Source organism: Myotis myotis, unplaced genomic scaffold (assembly GCF_014108235.1).
Source record: "Myotis myotis isolate mMyoMyo1 unplaced genomic scaffold, mMyoMyo1.p scaffold_m19_p_1, whole genome shotgun sequence".
In the NCBI taxonomy this organism is placed as follows: Eukaryota; Metazoa; Chordata; class Mammalia; order Chiroptera; family Vespertilionidae; genus Myotis; species Myotis myotis.
Genome location: NW_023416313.1, coordinates 101,152,781 through 101,177,158, shown reverse-complemented (window position 1 = coordinate 101,177,158; position 24,378 = coordinate 101,152,781). Strand labels below are relative to the sequence as shown.

The window sequence follows — 24,378 nt, the reverse complement described above, 5'->3', positions numbered from 1 at the left end:
CCATAACTTGGATAGGTACATTGAAATACTCTAATATCAACCTACATTGATAGTTAATGCAGACTGAAATAACTTTAGAGATAGTTTTACAGCAGTCACAATTATAAAAATCTTGAAAAATAACTGCAAAGGGAAAGGACAACTCCCAAGAATATATTTGTTATGATGCACTATTAATTTTTACAACTAACATCTTGTGTCAGTACTCCAAGGACTGCCAGGAAAAATGAAGAAACTATGGTTAAGAAACAGGCATTCTTACTTCCATCCAAAATTGCCATCTGCATGAAGGTGATGTTATATAATTCTATTCATCTTTGTTCAGAATGCTTGACTATATATCACAATGAAATATTAGTTGTATACTCACAGAATGCCTAGTTAAGAAGGATATTCTCTTGAGTGGATTTTAGTAATGAATTTAGAGTTACAGTCAGTGTGTGTGTGTGTGTGTGTGTGTGTGTGTGTGTGTGTGTGTGTATGCGCGCGCACGCGCACGCGCACATGTCTATATTGTATAGGACAGCTTCATTTGTAAAATGCCTCCTTATTAAATTACCATGAAACAATGAAAGATAGACATATAGTACATAAAAGGTTCTGTTTGAAGTGCATTTATTTGTGTGCCATTCATTAAAAGGGATTAGCTATTCTCTAGATTAGTACTATACCGTCATTACTGCCATGTATGGGTAAGTCTTCACAGTGATTTTCCATTTTCATTAATCTTTTGAATTAAACTGAGTTTTAGTCTCCAAGAGGAGAAAACAATTTTCCAAGAGAATTAGTTTAATCCTGAGCACTCTTCTTTAAACACCCTCCTATCCCAGGTGTTTATGCGTTCACTCTCCTTTGATATGAGAAGCACATTGATTTAAAGTTTGAGAGATATTACACAGGGAAATCCTTAAACGGAATGACTTACAGATTTTATTTTAGAGAATAGAATGTTTAGGGGAATTTGCAAGAATAGGTTTAAATGTATTAGGTAGAGCTGCTGTGTTTCCAGGAATTGGTAGAGTGACCTTGAGTAGTAAGTGTACTGTAGGGCCCAGTGGCTCAGCCTCCCCAGTCACCCAAGCTGGACACTCTACGTGAGCCCTGGTGTGGGTTGTGTACACAGTCTTGTTGTAATTGAGCCTTGAATGCTGTTGGCATCACTAGGAGGAGTTGGCCTCCATGCCAAATGGCTGGAGGACCAGCTTCGACTACAGTGGAAGAGCAGCTGTGTAGGAGACACCCCTATGGAGCAGGACTTGCTTCAGTGGGGCTTTGGTGGTCATTGAGTTTACCCCTTGCGTGTGTCACTTGTGGATGTGTAGAGTTGTAATCTGGTATGGTCTAAAGCTGTCTACCAGGGCACTGGCTCTGGGACCTCGTAGGATATACAAAGTCAGCCACTGCCTCAGGCAGTGATGGCGAACCTATGACATGCGAACTCATTTTTTTGGTTGATTTTTCTTTGTTAAATGGCATTTAAATATATAAAATAAATATCAAAAATATAAGTCTTTGTTTTACTATGGTTGCAAATATCAAAAAATTTTTATATGTGATACGGCACCAGAGTTAAGTTAGAGTTTTTCAAAATGCTGACATGCCAAGCTCTAAAGGTTCTCCATCACTGGCCTCAGGCCACACAGCAGGAGCTACAGAATAATCCACAGATGGCCACTATTTGTATTGGGCTTAGAAGTGTCCATGGGAGGACAAGCTGTGAAATAAGGCAGGCTGCTGCTAGTGCTGGGTCTTGGGCCTCTTATTGATGGGTATGGGGCACACTGATGCCAGCTGCTTCTTATTTGGGAGATTTTAGCCAAGTCTAAAGCCATAAAGATAGGCTATTCATATGGAAAAGCCAATGCAAACAGCTTGGGTGGGGCTGCAAATTGGATAGGGCAGGGTCTCAGGGAATTATTAGGGCAAGGTGTACAGTGTTAGCCAAACTGATGGAAACTCAGGTATGACTGCCAGTCAGTTCTGCATTGGGGGAGGTCTCAGCACAAGAACAGTGACCCCTGTGAGGACCCCTGCCTGGAAGAAAGCAGCCCCATGTTCCTGCCCTGATGTCAGACAATCCAATTTCTCCCCATATGTCCCTGGTTACCCCAATGCCACTGCCTAGTGCTGGAACTCAGAGGGAACAGGACTGTGTAAGTTCATGTGCCAGCCCTTTAAGAGGGACTGCCTGTGTCTACAGCAGCCTCCATGTCATTCAGCCACAATCCCCGCTGGTTTTTACAGCCTGAAGTAGCAGGGACTTCTCTTCCTAGCTCTGGAACCCTGGGTTGGGGGTCTGGTGTGGGACTAGGACCCGTTGCTCCTCACTGAAGGCCTCCTCAGTGGATATATTCCTCCCTATTAAAACACACCACACATGGGTGTCAGACCAGCCTATTCTGCATTTCTGCCTCTCCTTCCAGTCTCAATGTATTTTCTTCTTTATTTCTCTAGCTGAAGGACTTCCATTCAGCCAGATTTCAGGAAGTTCTTAATAATGGTTGTTCTGTATTTCAGTTGTAATTTTATGTGGTTATGGGAGGCAACAAGTATTGGTGTTTACCTATGTTCCCATCTTGGCTCCTCCCTGTATGATTTTATTTAGACAAACCAATATATAAATTCCTTGCCCCAGCTTCCAAAATCTCTTACCTAGTTTTTGAAGCTTAAAATTCATTCCATACAAGAAAACAATGTTTTTCAATCCATAATTAGCCATAATGCTTAAAGTGTATATAAACTTGAAAATGATAGCACATTATATCATTCCCAACAAATATACAAGTAATTGTGTGTATACACAGTCTAAACATACTCTATCTTTGTTCTATAAATGGAACAATGAAGCCTGGATGATAGTATACCTGTTTACATCATTATTTACTAATATTTTAAGCCTACTGTTAAGACCTATTGCTCAGGGGGGAAAAAAACATCCCTTTTAAAATATTATTGTTTATGGACAATTCATCTGGTCACCCAAGAGCTCTGATGGAAAAATACAGTGAGATTAATGTTGTATTCATGTCAGTTAACACAACATCCATTCTCTAGTGCATTGATCAAAGAGTAATTTGAACTTTTAAATCTGTTTTTTTAAGAAATATATTTCGTGAAATCAAAACTACAACTAAACTACAGAACAACCATAGTTCAGACCTGCCTAAAATCTGGCTGAATGGAAGTCTTACAACTAGGAAATTAAAGAATAAGCCATATCAAGTCTGGTAGGAGGGGCAGAGACAATGAATGGGTTGGTGCCATGTCCACAAGTGGCAGATAAAAACCAGGAGGGATATTTCAGATAGGAAGGTGCCCCTGAGGAGTGAGGGGTCCCAGTCCCACACCAGACCTCCAAACCAGGGTTCCAGTGTCAGGAGGAAACTCCCCATAATATCTGGCTGTAAAAATAAGCAGAGCTTGAGCCTGAGGAAGATGAAGAGCTGCTGGATTCCCAGGCAGTTCCTCTTAAAAGGCCAGCACATATATTTCCTGGGATTCACTCCCTCTGATCTCCATCTCTGGGCCAACAGATGTAAAGACACCAGAGACATAAGTGGAGGAATTGAATTGTCCAGCATCAGGGCAAGAGCTGGGGTGTTGGGGGGAGGAAGGAGCTTTCTCCCAGACAAAAGTGCTGGCAGAGGCCATTGATGAGCCCTCCCTATACAGAGCCCACATGCAGGTGCCATATCTGAGACTCTATCAACCTGACTCACACTGTTTTCTCTGCCCTGGTGATTTCCTGAGGCTCAATCTCACCCAAATTTTGGGCCCACCCAAGCTGTTTCCACTGGCTTTTCCATACAAATGTCCTGATGATTCATGTTTTATATTTTTCTAAAATCTCTCAAACAACTAGTATCTGGCCTCAGCCTGCCTTGTACCTCTCACTAAAAGGCCCCAGGCACAGCACAAATAGCAGTCATCTGCAGATCACTTTATAGCTTAAACCTGGTGGCCCCAGGCAGAATGCATGGAATGGCTGACCTGCATTTTCAGAAAGTCCCCAGAGCCAGGACAGCCAGTGGACAGCTTCAGACCATATCAAAGCACCATCACCCAACTACCTCCATAAACAACACACTCAAGGGGTGGACTCAGGAGGCATTGGGACCCTTATAAAGTAAGTCCTTCACTATGGGGTGGACCCCTAAACAGCTGATCCTCCCTAGTGGCCAGAGGTTGGTGGTTGATGGTCACAACCAGTCCTTGCAGCTGATCTGCCTGGGGATAAATGCCTCCCATTGATGTACAATAGCAATCAGGGCTCAACTACAATAGGAGAGTATACACAGTCCACATGGGAGCATACCTTGAATGCCCAGGTTGAGTGATTGTCTACCAGTGGTCAGCAAACTCATTAGTCAACAGAGACAAATATCAACAGTACAACAATTGAAATTTCTTTTGAGAGCCAAATTTTTTAAACTTAAACTATATAGGTAGGTACATTGTTATTAACTTAATTAGGGTATTCCTAAGGCTAAGGAAGAGCCACACTCAAGGGGCCAAAGAGCCACATGTGGCTCGCGAGCCGCAGTTTGCTGATCATGGTCTGTGCCACTAGACTCTACATTAGGCCACTCCTTCAAGCCTGAGAGATGCAGCAGCTCTACCTAATACACAGAAACAAATATAGGGAGGCTGCTAAAATGAGGAAACAAAGAAACATGGCCCAAATGAAATAACAGAACAAAACCCCAGAAAAAGAACTAAAGAAAATAGAGGCAAGCAATCTACTGGTGCAGAGTACAAAACACAGGTTATAAACACGCTCAATGAACTTAGTGAGAACTTCATCAGCATTAAAAAGGACCAGTCAGAAAGGAAGGATACATTAACTTAAATGAAGACTAATTTAGAGGGAATCAATAGTAAAGTAGATGAAGCTAAGAATCAAATCAGCAATTTGGAATATAAGGAAGCAAAAAACACCCATCAGAACATCAGAGAAAAAAGAATCCAAAAAAATGAGGATAGTATAAGGAGTTTTCAGACAACTTTAAGCATACCAACATTCACATAATAAGGCTGCTGGAAGGAGAACGGAGAGAGCAAGAAATTGAAAACGTATTTTATAAAAATAATGACAGAAAACTTCCTTTACCTGATGAAGGAAAGAGACATACAAGTCCAGGAAGCACAGAGAGTCCGAAACAAGGCGAATCCAAGAGAGGGCCACACTAAAACGCTGGCAAAGGTTAAAGACAAAGAGATCATCCTAAAGGCAGCAAAAACAAAAACAAAAACAAAACAAAACAAAACAAAAACACACAGTTACCTACAAGGGAGCTCCATAAGACTGTGAGGTGATTTCTCGACAGAAACTTTGCGATGAGAGGGGAATTGGCAAGAAATATTAAAAGTGATGAAAAGAAAAGACCTATAACCAAGATTACTCTATCCAGAAAAGCTATCATTTAGAATCAAAGAACAGGTGAAGAACTACCCCCAAAGAAAGAGAGAGAGAGAAGAAAAAAAAAGCTAAAGGTATCATTTAGAATCAAAGTACAGGTAAAGAGCTTCCCAGCAAAAGAAGAAAGAAGTTAAAGGATTTTTATCAGCATCAAGCCTGTATTAGATGACATGCTAAGGGTCTTCTTGAAAAAGAAGAAGAAGGAGGAGAAGGAGGATAATATGCTGTAAATATTTTCTTTTTTTTTCTTTTTTTGCTTTTGTTGCTGCTTATTATTATTAAAAACATGTAGTAAGTCACCATCGGTCCTAGAACAGCCGTGGGCAAACTACGGCCCGCGGGCCAGATCCGGCCTGTTTGAAATGAACAAAACTAAAAAAAAAAAAAGACCGTACACTTTTATGTAATGATGTTTACTTTGAATTTATATTAGTTCACACAAACACTCCATCCATGCTTTTGTTCTGGCCCTCTGGTCCAGTTTAAGAACCCATTGTGGCCCTCGAGTCAAAAAGTTTGCCCACCCCTGTCCTAGAAGGTTAGTGGTAGCAGCAAAGTGAAAAGGAAAGTTGTGAGAACAATGATAGAGCTTTAATAAAAAGAAATAATTGTAAACTATGATAGAGGTGTTTGCATATCTGATCTGGCTACCAAGTATGGCATGGTGAAATCTATGATTAGCACAATTTTAAAACATAAAGAGGCCATCAAGAGTGCTGATATTACTAAGGGTATGAAAGTGCTCACAGAACAACATTCGCAGTTGAAGAAGTAGAAAAATTGTTGATTTGGATAAATGAAAAGCATGTTGCTGGTGACCGCATTCAGAGGCAATGATTTGTGAAAAAGCGGAGATGCTGCATTCCGACCTCCTGAAAGACAGCCCTGGAACGAGTGCTGAAGGTGATTCGTTTAAGGCTAGCAGGGGCTGGTTCGATAACTTTCAGAAGAGACGTGGCATTCATAGTGTAGTGAGGCTTGGGGAGGCTGCCAGCTCTAACAAAGTAGCTGCTGATATTTTCATGATAGAATTTCAAGAATATGTAGAGGCCGAAGGATTTGTTCCCAACAAGTGCTCAATTGTGATGAGACAGGCCTCTTCTGTAAGGAAATGGCAAAGAGGACCAAATGGCAATGACTTCACACAGAAGAAGTCATTGCTGGGTCACAAGCCAGTGGAGGACGGGCTAATGTCATTGTTGTGTGGGAATGTGAGTGGGGACTTTAAATTGAAGCCTCTACTCATCTACCATTCTGAAAATCCATAAGTTTCCAAGAAAAATAGTGTCATGAAAAGCAAGTTCACTGTGATGTGGAGGGCTAATATCAAAGCTTGGATAACTAGGCAATTTTTAATTGAGTAGATTCATGAACTGTTTGTCCCAAGTGAGAAGAAATACCTTCGGGAACAATGAATGCCACTCAGGGTACTTCTTACAATGGACAATGCTCTTGCTCACCTCCAGGCTTGGAGGCCGAGCTGGTACAGGAGTAGTGTCATCACTGTGAGGTTGTTACCACCTAACACCACTCCTCTCATCCAGCCCATGGACCAGCAGGTCATTTTTAATATTAAGAAACTCTACACAAAGGCACTGTTTCAGAGGTGTTTTCGGGTGACCTCTGACACTACTTTAACGCTCAGGGAGTTCTAGAAGGAACATTTAATATCCTCACCTGCTTGAGGCTCATAGACAAAGCATAGGGAAAAGTGTATTCCAGGACCATGCAATCAGCCTGGAAGAAATTGTGGCCTGAGCCTTTTGCCGAAAGCTGAGCTGTGTCTATTGTGGAGGATATTGTGTTTCTGGGTGAGTCCATGGCTTGGAAGTGGACAATGAAGATGATGATGATGATGTCAGGGAGTTGGTGGAGGACCACAACACTGAGCTGACCACCAAGAAACTCCAAGGCCTTCAGAGGGAGCAGCAACAGGTGGAAGCTAAGAAGTCTCTTCAGAGGAGGAGAGGGAAGAGGAGATAATCCTACTTCATTAATCAAGGGAAATCTTGGGAAATGGGGAGAAATGCCAAGTTTTATTGAGAAATATCACCCTGACAAAGAAGTAGCAAACCGTGCAATATACTTGTTCAATGACAATGCTGTGTCTCACTTCAGGCAAGTGTTAAAACACAGGCAAAAACAAACATCATTGGGTAGACAGAGGCCCAGGGGGCCTGTAGCGAGTTCTAGAGGAACAAAGAGTCAAAAGAGAGAAAGAACCCGAGAAGAACAGCTACCTGACGTTTTTATCGAAGAGGACTCCCCTTCCAAATAATAACATCCCTCATCTCTCCATCCCCCCATCCCTCCTCTCCACATTCAGTCCTCCAAGGTCTCAACGTGAAAGGAAAGTTCTAGTTGTATGTAAATTTTCATTTTTTACTGTACATTTTATTTCATTTTTGTTAAATTTTCATTTACATTTCATGTCCTTTTTGTTTTTAAAGTGTTTAACCTAAATTTATAGATTAAGCAGCATATTAGACATCTAAGAAAGCTTAAGGTTATATAAGAAAGGTTAAAACAGGGGTTTAAAATGGATTCATTTTAGACCTTGGGGTCTAAAATGGATTCACTGAATTTACATTATTTCTAATGGGGGGAAATTATTCCATTTTCTAGCAAATTGCTCCTCAAACAGGCTTCCAAAATGAATCAAGTTGGAGAACCAAGGTTCTACTTTATATATATATATATATATATATATATATATATATATATATATACCAATAAATAACTATATGTATCAATAAATAAACATGACAAAAACTACATATAGTAACCCAGAAAATAAGAGCTTATTTAGAGAATGACTACTAAACTGAAAAAAATTGTTACCAATAAACCTGGAGGCCAGAAAGGACATGAACAAAAAGACAAGGCATGGCTGGCGGTGGCAGGGAAGGAAAGGTAAACAGAACACATGGAAATAACATATTCAGGTAGGATTAAGGAAAAGCTAGGGTTGAGAACCTATGCTACTTAACCAAGACTGAAAGCACTTGGAATAACAGGAGGGAGATGCAAATCAAGAGAATGCGACATCAGGCTCAAATGGAGTTCCCCAAAATGAGGGGAGGCTTTAATATGTATTTTGTGTGTGTGGGGGGGGGCGGGGGGAGAGTTCTATGGTCAAATGTGTTTGGAAATGCTGAGTTAAACATCATTGAACAGATTTTCATAGCGATTTAGCTGTTCATCACAACTGTACATCTCCAAGAGATGGGGCCCTACTGTGTCCCTATTTACATCAGGTTTTTGACAAAAATCCTTGGGAACTATTATTGTGAATAGCACACAATAAAAAAAAAAAATACTGGATGTAAGTGCCTGGACTTACTATCTGGTGGTTCCTGAAAGTCTGCACTTATGACAAGGGCTTATACTCAGAGCCTGGCCACAATGAACCTAGCTACTTCAAAGACTAGAAACAAGAGTGTTGAGCCAATTTGGGAAGAAAGAAGAGTAAGACTAATCTCAAAATTTTCTCTCATGTTTTATGCCATGTTTTAGTGTGTGGCTCAGCCTGTAAATTTTTTGCCCTGTAGTGAGAGCACCAGATTCTGCATTCTACATTGCTAGCCATGAAAATAGGATTTGGTAGTCCGTGTAGAAGTAAGGTAAGGAACATGAATCGGGAATACCTCGAAGGACTCCATTTCACTATTTAAAGAAAATAACTATCACTGCTACTTTGTTTCAAATACCAGATGCCAGACAATGTAATCCTTACCAGCGTTCCCATTTTCAAGGGGAAGACATTAGAGATCAAAGTAAATAACACTTTCAGGATCTCCTTGCTAGGGAGTTGTAGAGCCTGGATTCAAACAGGCCAGGCTAAAAATCCTGCACTCTTTACAGCAGCTAGATGCTGCTGCTATTCAGTGATGCAGGAAGCTTTAGAGAACTAGCAATATGGAGCGGGAGAAGAGGATACTGAATTTACATATGGAATTTTTTTTTTTTTTTGGTGCATGGTTCCTGGAGGTACTGCAATACAGATCAACGTATGGAGTAGACGGAGCAAGCTCCTATTCCATTGCCCTGCTCCAAAAATTCATTTAATATATTGTCCTCAGATAGAGGACATATCAGATATTAAACTGATAAGAACAGATACTACACTTGATTTTAGCCAAAAGGCCGAGAAGCAATCATATGGACTTTTTATATTATATATACCACATGACTAGACCTTGCTTAAAACCTGTCTTCCTACTGTACTCAAACACCATCACATGCATTGCAAGGCCCTAGACTACAAGGACACAAGTGATCTATTCCCTGCCTACCTCACCAATTTTATCTCTTGCCATACTGTCTCTCACATATAGTGCTCCAGCCACAATAGATCTGACATTTTCTAGATCATTCTGTGACTTTCCGTGACTGGACCCTTTGCATTTGCTGTTCTCTGTGCCTGGAACAGCTTCTTTCCCACTGAGAAACACTGGCCAGGGCTGCAGTATTCTTATATTGGACACATTAATTAACTTTCTCAGTTTATTTTACACCTTATCACTCTAGTCACAGCTTAAATGTCACTTCTTCAAAGAGTTTTTTTGTCCACTGCATCTAATGTAGCTAACCCTCTCCTTCCCTACCACACACCCCATTATTATCAAGCGGTATATTTGTTTGATACTTTCCACAAGCTGTAAATATTTTCTTTATATACTTATTTTCCTCCTGCTTCACTAAACTGTAATCTCCATGAGGGCAGGATGCCTGTCTTGTTTACCCAGACTAGTTTAAGGCCTGGTTCCTAGTGGCTATTCCAGAAATGCCAATTGACAAAATGAATATCCTATAGGTATTATGCACTGAGGTCTAAAGAACAGAAGAGAAATCTGGGTTCATTTATATATTTAGGAGTAATAGGCTTTAAAGTGGTATATAAATCTATGAGTATAGATGGGTTTGTCCATGAAGAATATGCAGAGTGATAAGAGGAAAGAGCCTAAGCCAAAACCTTGACATGGTAACTATCATCCAAGTGGTCCACAATAATTCTCACTTCCCAGTATCTAGTCCTCGGACGGTCCTCTTCCAAATTGAATAAAACGTACCTGTGTGATTAATAAGATATTGCAAAATGGCAGAGGTTGACTTACAAGGCTAGGTCATAAAAGACATTGTAGCTTCCTCCTTGATCTTTTGGAGGGAGTCAAATACCATGTCCTAAAGACACCAGAGTAGCCTAATGGAGAGATCTGCATGGCAAGGAACTGATGTCTCCTAATAATAGCCAGCACCAACTTTCCTGAATTAACCAGTAGAAGTAAATCTTCCCCTGCCCCCCACCCCCCACCCCTGCAGCTAGGCTTTCAGATGACTGCAGCCCTGGCTGACAATCAGATGAGAAAGCCAAGACAGAACATCTAACTAAGCCATTTCTAAGTTTCTGATCCACAGAAATTGAGGTAATAAATATTTATTGTTCTTTTAAACATGTTTTGGGATGATTTGTTACAAAGCAATAGGTAACTAATACATTTGAGCAATAACAATATATTCTTAATTAAAATGTGTCCAATATAAGAATACTGCAGCCCTGGCCAATGTTTCTCAGTGGTTAGAGTGTTGGCCCATGCACCAAAGGGTCTTGGGTTCAATTCCCCATCAAGGACACCTACCTGGGTTGCAGGTTCAATCCCCAAACCTAGTTGGGGTGCCTGAGGGAGGCAACCAATCAATGTGTCTCTCTTACTTTGATGTTTCTCTCTCTCTTAAAATCAATAGAAAAAATTTCCTCGGGTGAGGATTAACAAAAGAGAAAATAAGAGTACTGCAAAGTCTTTTTATGAATTTATAAAATGTCACACCAGTTTATCTCTGCAAGGCATTTTCTTAGAATAAATTTTTCATCACATATTCCTGGCTTGCATCTTGAGGAGAATAACTCCTTAAACAAAAAACAAAAAAACAAACAAAAAAAAGAGGGTAAATTTAGTAAAAATCAAAACTAGGCAGCCAATATACAAAAGAAGTACAATATATTAAAAAATCTTTTAATGTAGGAAATTTAAGACACTAAGAGCTAGAAATAGGGAAGTATTTTATGCAATTCTATGACCAAACTTTTACATTTTAAATAACTAGTCTAGGTTGTTTTTAAGAATAAAAGAACAACTTTTTTTGGTGTCTGCTAAATGTCAAGCCCTAAAATCTAGTCTTACATGTGTTATCACTTTTAACAAACCTATCAGGAAACTATTATTGGCCCCGTTTTCACTTGCCCATTAGAACTTTCTCATCTCAGTTTCTAGGTCCTTTTTTGTTTGTGGTTTTAAGTTTAGATTGGAGAATTGTCTTCAATTAAAGAGCATCAGGTACAAACCTGGTGAACTTTGCTTTTAACCCTTCTTAGAAATGAAATGCTCTCTATAAAAGAAAGAATATTCAAATAGTGAGGGGAAGAGTCCAGTCCTTTGTGGGGCAATAAACATTTGGACTTTCCATTGGAGCAGCTAAAGTTTTAAAGTCACAAATAACATTATATTAGAGCTGAAGGACCTGAGAGAACATTTATCCAAACCCTCTCATTTTACAGATGAGGAAATGGAATTAGTACAGAATAAATAATCTGCCAAGTACCCCATGGAGAATTAGTATCCCCGGCAAAACTAAAAGCAGCAAAGCTGCCTCCCTTGGAACTGCAAGTGTGCCTGGCATTTAGTACTAGTAGATGCTCAGTATATTAGACTAGAGTGTGGTTCATCATTCCATAACAGGTATAGTTCCTTCAAAATTTGTAAGAGCTGGGAGCCTTCCCCAGAAACCTGGTGTGTTCACTTTCTTCCTTTGCAAGCCAGTAGCACCAAGGGTTGAGATTTAAAGTAATGCCTACCTTTTGCTGCACTGAAGAGAGCTGAAATATGGCCATTTCCTTATAGCATGTTCCAGTTACCCATTGTGTAAAAAAATTATCTCAAAATGTAGTGTGTTAGAAACAATAATCATTTATTTTGTTTGTAAATCTGTAATTTGGGCAGGAATTGACAAGGATAGCTAATCTGTACTCCACATTGTATCTTCAAGGGCAGCTCAGCTGAGGGTGAGAAGACCACTTTCAGGATGGCTGTCTTATCGCTGGCTGTAATACAGAAGTTCAGCTAGAGCTTTACAACGGAGGCTTGGGCTTCCTCCTAGAGCTACACACCGGAGGCTTAGGCTTCCTCATGGCAGAATGGCTGGTTGCCAAAGCAAGCATCCCAAGGAACAGGAACAGCTTCTTGAAACTTGGGCCAGGGACCAGCACAGTGTGACTTTCGCTGCATTCTATTAATTGAGCAGTCACACATCCCTGATTGAAGGAAAGAGGACAAAGATCTCACTTCTTAATGAAAGAGTGTGAGCCATGTTTTAAAGCCATTAGAGAGGGCATCTTTTACCTGTAAATATGACTCCATTTTGCTGATAGGGCAAATAATTGAGCATTGTGGGGTGTAAGTCATATATATCAAAATTATAATCTATTCAAAGGTTTAATCCCTTCACAATATACTAACAGCCCAGGCAGACAGCACGCCTAATAGCAATGCTCAATCTTTGCCTCCTTTAACTCTTCCATTTAAGGGAATAATAAGCTCTCATGGGAAAGCTTATTTATAGTTTTAAAAGTAGAGTGCACTCATGGCCTTAATAAATGCCTGTTAATAGTGAGTTATCTATAAAATGTCCTACACAAATGAAAGGTGTAATCATTATATCCTATCTAATAAAAGAGAAACATGGTAATTGGCGTATGACCACTACCCTTCCCATTGGCTAATCAGAGAGACATGCAAATTAACTGCCAGCCAAGATGGCGGCCGGCAGCCAGGCAGCTTGAAACTAACATGAGGCTTGCTTGCTTCACTGACGGAGGACTCCAACATTCCCCACCTGCCTTGCAGGCCTCTGAGCCTGCAGTTTAAGAAACATTGTAACAAATATAGAAGCTAAACAAAACCCCAGAAACCATCTTTCAGCTAGCCAGGATCTCAGAGCTGGAGTTGATACAGAGTTTCAATTATAGAACCAAAACAAACCAGATACCTGCTTTCAGGAGCGGAGGCCTAAGAGCTGGAGCCTCAGAGCTAAAGCTGGCTCAGAATAAAAAAAAAGAAAAAAAGGAGCAGCTGGGAGCTTCAGTCCCAGCCTGAAAACAGCCATCATCCCCTCACCCAGGCTGGCCAGGCACCCCAGTGGGGACCCCCACCCTGAAGGGTGTGTGACCAGCTGCAAACAGCCCTCAGCCCCTCACCCAGGCTGGCCAGGCATTCCAGTGGGGACCCCCACCCTGATCCAGGACACCCTTCAGGGCAAACCAGCTGGCCCCCACATGTGCACCAGGCCTCTATCCTATATAGTAAAAGGGTAATATGCCTCCCGGCACCAGGATCAGCGGAGCCGTGAGGCCTCCCGGCACCGGGATCAGCGTGACAGGGGGCAGTGCCCAAACCCCCTGATCACCCTGCGGATCTGTGTGTGACAGGGTATGGGGCCACAACCTCCCTATCAGCCCTGCTCTGTTCGTGACAGGGGAAGGTGCCCCAACCTCCTGATCAGCCCTGCTCTGTGCCTGACAGGGGGGAGCTCCCCAACCCCCTGATGGGCCCTGCTCTGTGTGTGACAGGGTATGGAGCCCCAACCCCCCTGATGGGCCCTGCTCTGTGCATGACAGGGGGCAGCTCCCCAACCCCCTGATCGGCCCTGCTCTATGCGTGACAGGGGATGGCGCCGCAACCACCCCATCGACCCTGCCTTGAGTGTGACAGGGGGCGGTGCCCCAAACCCCCAATAGGCCCTACCCTGAGCATGACTGAGGGTGGCATTGCAACCTCCCAATCCGCCCTGCTCTGTGCATGACAGGGGGCGGTGCCCCAACTCCCCAATCGGCCCTGCTCTGAGCCTGACCAGGGGCTGCACCTAGGGATTGGGCCTGCCCTCTGCCACCCAGGAGCAGGCCTAAGCCAGCAGGTTGTTATCTCCTGATGGGGTCCCAGACTGCGAGAGGGCACAGGCCAGGCTGAGGGACCCGCCTTTCCCCACCGAGTGCACAAATTTTTGTGCACCGGGCCTCTAGTGTTTAAATAATTTTGTAACATGAAGTCTTTGTAGGTGCCTTGGACAATTGCCCATGCCTGAACTGCAGAAGTCTCCAATTAATTAATTTTGCTGAATATGCAGCTAAATATCAAATCTTATTTTTAAAAGGTATTGTACAATCCTCTTACATACTTTATTAGATGACAAGAAGAAATATATATGGGTTTTTAATTTTTACAAAAGAAGTCATACCTGATAAATACTACAAAATTTCAGAACTTCTTTGCAAATAAACCATGTTTTCACAATATACTATATTCTTTTCTTGTTGATGTTATTGTTGCTTGGAATATAAGGAAGCATATATTGCTTCCTTGGTTGTTGTTAGTCCTCAGCCAAGGATTTTTTTTCCATTGATTTTTATATAGAATGGAAGGGAGGGAGGGAGTGGGAGGGGAAGAGACAGGGAGAGAGACAGAGAGAGAGAAACATAGATGTGAGATGTGAGAGAGACACATAAATTCTTTGCCTCCGACACACATTCCAACCAGGGCCAGGGAAAAAAACCCGAAAACCAGGTATGTGCCCTTGACCAGAAATCGAACTCGAGACCCATCGGTGAGTGGGCCACTGATTCAACATTGGCCGGGGCCAATATACTGTATTCTTAAGTCAGTATGCAACATAGTCAGATCTCCCAGCAACAGTCTATTCAGAAATTGATTGCATCCAAGGGTAGAGTCGAATAATATTTAGGAAAGCAGAATTGAACTGTCTTTTTTGGTACAACAAACAGGAAATTTTCAAGTTTAACGAAGGTGGTGTGAGTGAAGATGTTAAAAGTAGTTCAGCTCTGTGAGGAGGAGCCAGTGAGCACCTTATTTAGCACAGGCAGTATCATTGGGATTCTCCCACAAGGGTGCTAGGATTTAAGTAAAATGACTCCCTATTCGGCAATTGAGACCACAGAGAGCAATAACTTCCTCAACTTAGCCACTTATGGAAAGATTGTTTAAATAGCATGAGATCTGTCCTAGCTAAAATGAGGCCTGCAGCTGGGAGGTTAGTTTCTCAGGGACCAGAGGGGAGAGAGTTCTATTACCCAGTTAAGTATTCTTACTGCAAAAAACAAAATGAGTACAAAAACAACAGGCACACCCAGCCAGCCAGTGGGCCTTACTGTGAATATGTATTTTATGCCCACACAGTGATTTAAAGGACAATGTTAGTTTCAATGTTATCCACTTTACTCATTTATGTTTGTTACACACACTTCCTATAGGATTTTTTTCTGGTCCAGAAAATGACCTGGATTAATATAAACTTATTTTCAAGGACTTCTCAAAGAGTACATTGAGTATAAATCTTTTTAAGTTAAATTTATTGGTGTGCCCAGCCAGTGTTGCTCAGATGTTGAGCATTGACCTATGAACCAACCAGTTCCATTCCTGTTCAGGGCATGTGCCGGGGATGTGGGCTCAATCCCCAGTAGGAGGCATGAAGGAGGTAGCCAATCAATGATTCTCTCTCATCATCGATGTTTCTCTCTCCCTCTCTCTCTCTCTCTCTCTCTCTCTCTCTCTCTCTCTCTCTCCCTCTCTCTCTCTCTCTCTCTCTCTCTCCCTTCTTCTCTGAAATAAATAAAAATATATTTTTTAAAAATGTATTAGGGTGATATCAGTTAATAACATTATATAAGTCTCAAGTGCACAATTCTATAGCTTATCATCTGCGTAAGCACAGTGTGCTCACCACCCGAAGTCTAGTCTCCCTATGTTACCATATATTTCACCCCCTTTACTCTCTTCAGCCTCTCCCTACCACCCTTCCCTCTGGTAACCACCCTTCTGTTGTCTGTGTGAATGAGTTTGTTTTGTTTGTTCAAACTTTTCTAAGCCAGCTGAAAGGTGACGCCCGATGCTTTAAATCAGAATCTTTGTGAGAGAGATCCAGTGAGTGGCGAAAACAGACCCCAGAAGCATGGCCTCTACCACGTCATAAGACAGTAGTCTCTACACTGAACCCTTCCCTTTTCCCACTGACACCTTCTGTGGCTTTATCTTGCGATCCTTTACTCACTATTGTTGAGATGTCGATGAAATGCTGAGAGTGTCCTTTAAGAAACCAAGAAATCAAAACCCTAAAATGACTACAGACTTCAAATTATAAATATACATGAAAAAGTGTTTATGTAACATTGGGCCAGATTAAAAGGCGGGGAGGGCATTCTTTTTTTTTATGCTTTTTTTTTTAATTACAATTTACATTCAATTTATTTTGTATTAGTTTCAGGTGTACAGCAGAGTGGTTAGTCAATCATACACTTTACGAAGTGATTCCCCCCAATATTTCCAGTACCCAACTGGCACCACACACAGTTATTACAGTAGTGTTGGATATATTCCCTATGCTGCACTTTACATTCCCATGACGGCTTTGTAACTACCAATCTGTACTTTCCAGTCCCTTCACCTTTGTCACCCAGTCTCCCAACCCTCCTCCCCTCTGGCAATCATCAGTCTGTTTTCTGGATGTATGAGAGTGTTTCTGTTTTGTTTGTTTGTTTCCATTGCTCTTTAGATTCCACATATAAGTAAAACCATACATTATTTGTCTTTCTCTGACCTATTTCACTGAGCATAATACCAGGGAGGTATTAATATAATCAATAATATTGTAATAACTATGTCTGGTGCTAGTTGGGTACTGGAAATATTGGGGGGAATCACTTTGTAAAGTGTATGATTGACTAACCACTCTGCTGTACATCTGAAACTAATACAAAATAATATTGAATGTAAATTGTAATTAAAAAATAACAGCATTAAAAAAAAAAGAATGCCCTCCCGCTTTTTAATCCGGACCAAAGTTGCCATTCTTAACACAAAAGCAAATACACACTCTAATGTAAATATGAGCCCAAATGGTCTCAGTGACCACAGAGAGTTTCAACAAAATTGGCCTGGTTTCCAACAGCCCTGTGCTTTAATTAGGATTATCTGCTTGGTATAACTGGCCAAAATAGAAAGCCATGCTCATGATTTGAATGACAGGTTATATAAAACCTTCCCCTCACTTGCTAATGTCAAAATATCCTGTCACTTGTTAAATTATAAATTTGGAGCCAATTTTTAGCATGCCCTTACAAGATTTAAAGAATTAGAGTAGTTGTGAAGGAATTGAGAAAATGCGTTGACTGCAGATTTCTCCAAAATCTACCTGAAAATAGTGAAGTGTTTCCTTTTTAATAAATTCTGCAGAAAACCACACACTATGCTCACTGAAGCAAAAAATGAAAAATAGTAATTGAGAAATATTCAAAGGTGGAAAGTTGAGAATATGGAGAAATGGGAACCCTAGTGCACTGCTGATAGGAATGCAGACAGGTACAGCCACAATGGAAAACAGTATGGAGTTTCCTCAAAAAATTAAAAATGGGACTGCTATTTTAACCAGCAATCCCACTCCTGGAAGTATATCCTAAGAACCCAGAAACACCAACTAGAAAGAATACATGCACCCCTATGTTCATAGCAGTGCAATTTACAATAGCTAAGATCTGGAAACAGCCCAAGTGCCCATTAGTAAACGTGTGGATTAAAAAGCTGTGGTACATCTACACAACAGAATACTAAATAGTTCTAAATCTTATCCTTTGAGACAGCATGGAGGAACCTGTAGAATATTATGCTAAGTGAAATAAGCCAGTCAGAGAAAGACAAATATCACATGATCCCATTTATATGTGGAATCTAATGAACAAAATAAATTGATAAACAAATAGGTTCAGAGACATGGAAGCATGGAACAGAATGACAGATCTCAGAGGGAAGGAGGGGGGGCGGGCAGGAAGAGATTAACCAAAGGGGGGAGGGGGGAAAAATATATATATATATTAGATATGCATAGCCAATGGACACAGACAATAGTTCAATGAAGGCCTGGGGTGGGGTGAGGTAAGGGGGGGGAGGGGGGGCCTTGGGCAGTGGATGGCAAAGGTTGGGGGGGGGGAATCTATAATACTGTCAACAATAAAAATAAATTTAAATAAATAAAGGGTAGAAAGTCACACCCTTTTCTCTGTAGTGTTTTAATGTTGAAATAAAAAGCACCAAGTAACCCTTGGCTCCTCCAGCTGGCACCCCAGAGCCCCAATCCTCCTCCTGCTGCTGGGGCAGAGGCACTGGAGAGCCCCTTTCATCTCTGAAAGGGCGAGGGCTACGCCCTCCATCTTACCCTAGCAGCCATGTGCTCGGCAGGGCTTCTTCCCAGAAGCCCAGGACTCTGCTAGCCACGCCCAGGATTTCTTTGAACTAGCCAGTGACGGTCAAGGGAGGTGCGAGCCATGGATATGACCACATCCTGTGTGGCGGGACCCGACTTGCGCCTGGCCAATCGGCAGGGCCCACGGTCACCTCTCCTCCCCTTACTCCACCCCCCTATAAAACTACTTCCCACCAGGCTAGCCCCCTCTCTGCCACTTGGCTTACCGTTGGGTCGGTGAGTGTGGTCGAGGAGCTGAACTAGTTCGAATAAAGACTCTCTGCTTTTGCATCGGACTTGGCTGGCTCCCTGGTGTGGTCTTTTGGGGATCCTGAAATCTGGGCATAGCAATCTCCACAATAAGAAAACATTTAAAGACAAAACTTCCAAGTAGACTTTCCAGTCTCTTGCTGTCTAAAGTTACTACTGCCTCAATTCATTTCAGGTTGGATGGGAAAAGGTTGTTTTCTTCAACAAAATGTGATTTTGCTACAATTCAATGACACTCCTGTAATGTCTAGACTGGACTTTGAAATAAAGAATAGTGTTGCAAAATATTCTGGATTCTCCTAATTGCTGAACTCGCAGTAAGATTTCCACACAGCCCCTCATGGGCATGTTGCATTCTCCCACCCTATCAGTTTACAGTGTATAGAAGAGGCTAACAAATAAGCACTTGACTATTGAAACAGGAATTTTAGGGGTGAAGCAGAACAGGTTTAGGAAATACTAGAAAATTTGGAAATTAGGGGGACCATGGAGGAAGCACAAGGCTGCAAAGCAGCCGAAGGTATATTTCCATAGAATGGGGGAGCTGGAAAGCTGCAACAGATGCATTTCCATAAAATGGAGAGCTGGGAACAGCAAAAGGTCTATATTTACAAAATAAAGGGAAGGAAGCCCTTCATACAGAAGGAGAAGAAGAAAGCCCAAAGGGAATAGGAAAACAGTAAGGATGGAGCAGGGAGAACTTCATATGTCCCATGTGAGGTTCACTTTTGAGCCCAGGAGTTACTATAGTAACCAGTCTAAGTGACCAATCAGAGGGGATATCAAGGCACCAGGACCTGCAGCCTTTATAAGCCATAGGGAAAAGGAACTCAGTGGGACCCTTTCCCCCTCCCCATGTGGGAGTCCATTTTTTTGGACTCTTTTTCTCTCCCCATGTGGGAGTCTGTACTTGTTCTTCAATAAATCTCCACCTATGCTATACCACTTTCTGTCCGTGGATTCATTCTTTAATTCTGGCAGACAAAGAATCCGGGTTCCAGTCCACAAATTCCGTAACACCCTTTGTCTGCATCAAACATAACCCATATCAACAAGAAGAATAGTAGCTTTTTACACTTTATTTTCTCTCTGCCACCCTCCCCTTCCACTCCCATTACTATGGTCCACTGCATCCCCAAAATGTTATCTATTTTATACTTAGGGGATTTATCCAGCCTGTTAGCAATAGAGATATTTAAATGCATGCCAACCACATCTAGCATTAACATCTCCTTTTTTTCCTTATCTACACTTTGTTTCTATACAAAACAAATTGTTTCCTCCCAAGCACAGTTGAAACCTGTCATCCATCACGTGCTACACAGGTGCCCATACAGGTCGCGCCCTCTCTCTCTCTCTCTCTCTCTCTCTCTCTCTCTCTCTCTCTCTCCTCTATAACAAAGACTTTTTCCATCACAACACAAGTTATTTTTAAACTTGTTCCTCAGGCAACGAGGATGATTCCTTAGTAATGCAATGCACATAACATCTACAAACAGTGGGAAGATATAATTTAAAATAAAAAGTATATTTTTTCAGTACTTTCAGAGTTCTCAGAGTTCAAGAGCTGGAGTGGCCAGTGAATGATAGAGAGGAGTCTGAGGGTACAGACAAGAAAAGTAAGATAAGATGGTCGGTTTTAATCCGCTGAGCCTTAAATACAGTTCCACGTAGCTCTTAGAAGTGTCTGTCCGGTATGCCAGGCTGCCATGCAGGATGCTCTAAAACCCTCACAGGCCCTCCTTTTCTTTTCTTCCTTCCATCAGTCTGAGAATATTTCTCCTTCCATATACTATTATAGTACCTTCTGCTATTGAGCTATTTCTGACAGTATGTTCTTTCTTTGTTCAACTGGTTCCCTTTTAATATCTGAAAAAGTGATAGTCTCCTTTTATTTATGTTATGAAGGCAAACTCTGGATTCAGACTTCCTGAATCGAAGTCCCAGTTCCAACATTTATGTTGGATGTTCTTGGGCAGGTCACTCAAACTCTTTGTGCCTCAATTTCCTCATAGTAGGAGTAATAAGAGAACCTACGTCAGAGGATTGCTGAAAAGATTCCATTTTAAAACCTCGGCGAAGCACTTAGAAGATACATTTCACTTAATAAATGCTCAATAAAATTTTCAAATAATTAGAAATCCTATTTGGAAAGCTGGGGGGAATTTTTTTTTTTTGATTGATGATATTTTCTTAGTTATATTGCTTTCTAAACTTATATCCCTTAGATTTCTGTCAGGTTTTCTTTAATTTTTATCTTTATTCAGTTTGCCTGTGTTGCTTTAGTAATTTAATTACTTAAAATGTTATCACTAGCTTGTGGTTTCACCTCAGAACTGTAACTCTCATATTTGCAACAAGAAGAAAGCCAGACATTCAGAAAATGAATGCCTTTTTGTGAATCCATCAGAAAACTAAAGTCACAGGACAACCATTGTGAAATCTGGAGAGATGTGTTGTGTCCATGTGAAGATGGCAAGGGTGTGGTGGGTACAGGGATTCTGAGAGCAACCAGTGCTTCTGCTGAAGTACTTTTCTAGTCCTGGGCCTACCCTTATTTCCCATGCACACTCTATCTGTCTCCTCTTTTCCATGGCACTGGACAAAGAAGGGCAAGGTGGGAGTCATTAAGGATGATGGGCAGAAGAACCCCTGATAATAAACATCTGCCCCCCCAAAACCATGCCTAATACTCAAACTCAATCAGAGTTTGGAAGTTATTTTCATGGCAAAGAGCAAATAGAAGATACAGCGGCAAATACACAAGGGCAATTCAACAACCTTTACCCTACCCTGCTTTATCCCATGCCCTCAGCGCTCAGAGCTCCCATTTGACACTTCAGCCATCCAAACTGCCACCCCGTTCACACTTGCTTTTTCAAAATGTACCTTTCCATACTTCACCTCCCTAGTTATAACTATCGAAATTTTCCTTTCCCTGGCAGCTTCTGATCTCAAGATAGAATTAAAGCTCCCTATTTAAGGAAACATCTAATCTTCCATGCATACCATGAAGTAGTGTCCTTCTTCTTACAGTTTTCCACTGAAAACTATATTCACAGATCAAGCTGCTCTTACTATAATGAAGCAGAACACCACTCTTTCTGCACTATCACCACCACCATGCTTTTATTTAACTTTTTATTTGAAAAGCAGGGGAAAAGAGTAAAAATACCCACAATCCCATGTTTTATGATTATAGAGAAAGTAAAGGTATCCCCTATCTAATTCAGTGCCTAGAGTTGACACTTTGGAGTATAGTCTTCCCAACTTTGCCTATGTTCATGCAAATATGTACTAGTTGTACTGAAGCAGGAATTTTTGGGGAGATAGTCAGGCTTAGGGATTTTTTTAGAATTGAGGTCCATGGAAAAAACACAGGGCCACAGACTGGGAGAAGATACATTTCCATAACACAAGGAAGCCAGGTGCAGTTACATCTCCATAAGACAAGGGAGCAGCAACAGTTGCATTTACATAAGACAAGGGAACTGGAAGTAGCCAGGAAAGGTCTATATTTACAAAACAAAGAGAAGGAAGCTCTTCATTCAGATGGAAAAGAAGAAAGCCCAGAGAGGAGAGGGGAGAACCTCACATGTCCCATGTAGGTTCTACCTTTGAGCCCAGCTGAAAGGGGAATATTGACCAATCAGAGGGGATATCAGGCACCAGGATCTGCAGCCTTTATAAGCCAGAGGGAAAGGAACCCAGTGGGACACTTCCCCCCGCCCTGTGTGGGAATCTGTACTTGTTCTTCAATAAATCTCCATCTTTGCTATACCACTTTCTGTCCGTGGATTCATTCTTCGATTCCGGCAGACAAAGAATCAGGGTTCCAGTCCAAAAATTCGGTATCAGTACCAATTAATAATATTTTTTCAATAGATGGAATTACACATATGTTGGTATATATGTGATTTGATATGTATGCTATTTTGTTGTATTGACAGCAAGCTTCAAAACTTCATCTGTCAAATTTTCTGAAGGTGTCGAATTTTGTGCCAAAGAAAGAGCATTTGTGGGAAATTTTAATTCATTACTTTATTTTGAAGAAAAGTGTTGCTGAAAGTGATTGTATACTTCGGGAAGCTTATGATGAACATGCTCCATCTCAAGATACTTTTGAACGCTGGTTTAAATGCTTTAAAAGTGATGATTTCGATGTGAAAGACAAAGAACGTCCAGGTCAACCGAAAAAGTTTGAAGACCAACAATTACAAGCATTATTTAATGAAAATGCATGTCAAACTCAAAAACAACTTTCAGAAAGATTAAATGTTGCTCAGCAAACAATTTCCAATCATTTACAAGCAATGGGAAAGATTTTAAAGGAAGGAAAATGGGTGCCACATCAACTGAACAAAAGACAAATGGAAAACCAAAAAGTCATCAGTAAAATGTTGCTTCAATGGCACGAAAGAAAGTCTTCTTTGCCTCAAATTGTGACTGGTGATGAAAAGTGGATTTATTTTGAGAATCCCAAATGCACAATATCATGGGTTGATCCAGGTCAACCATCAACATCAACTGCAAGGCCAAATCGCTTTTGAAAGAAGACAATGCTCTGCATTTGGTGGGATCAGGGAGGTGTGGTGTATTATGAGCTTCTAAAACCAGGTGAAACTGTTAATACTGATTGCTACCAACAACAAATAATCAATTTGAAGCACGCTTTGATCATGAAACGACCAGAATGGTCCAGAAGACATGGCAACGCAATTTTACTTCATGATAACACACCATCACACATTTCAAAACTAGTTAAAGACACGTTAAAACAGTGGTTCTCAACCTTCCTAATGCCCCGACCCTTTAATACAGTTCCTCATGTTGTCGTGACCCCCAACCATAAAATTATTTTTGTTGCTACTTCATAAACTGTAATTTTGCTACTGTTATGACTCATAATGTAAATATCTGATATGCAGGATGTATTTTCATTGTTACAAATTGAACATAATTAAAGCATAGTGATTAATCACAAAAACAATATGTAATTATATATGTGTTTTCCGATGGTCTTAGGCGACCCCTGTGAAAGGGTTGTTCGACCCCCAAAAGGGTCGCGACCCACAGGTTGAGAACCGCTGATCTAAAGGTTCAGTGAGGGATCCTTTTGCCCTGCCATAAAAGAGCTTTGCAAGAAGACTAAAGTTGGGAACCCAGAGGCAAAAGTACCCAGCAAGCCTGAGAAAGGAAAGTATTTCTTGTTAAGAGGAGGGGAATGTCATGAGGAGATAAAGTATTTACATTCTAAGGTAATGGCTGGACTTTGTGGGGTGAGAGTAAAACAGAGGTAGGTGACTGTGGTTCAGGACAGCTGAGCATTATGAGGGGATGCATGGTAGCCCCGGTTAGGCATCGAGGTAGAACAAGAAAAGAGTGGATAA

The 24,378-nt window shown here is 41.2% G+C and overlaps 1 non-coding gene across 1 annotated transcript; it reads right to left on the bottom strand.

Moving 5' to 3' along the window:
• Positions 1 to 9,387: 9,387 nt before the first annotated feature.
• On the bottom strand, positions 9,388 to 9,577 carry LOC118660799. The gene has a single exon (XR_004969022.1). It is a non-coding gene; the product is annotated as a U2 spliceosomal RNA (small nuclear RNA).
• Positions 9,578 to 24,378: the final 14,801 nt, after the last annotated feature.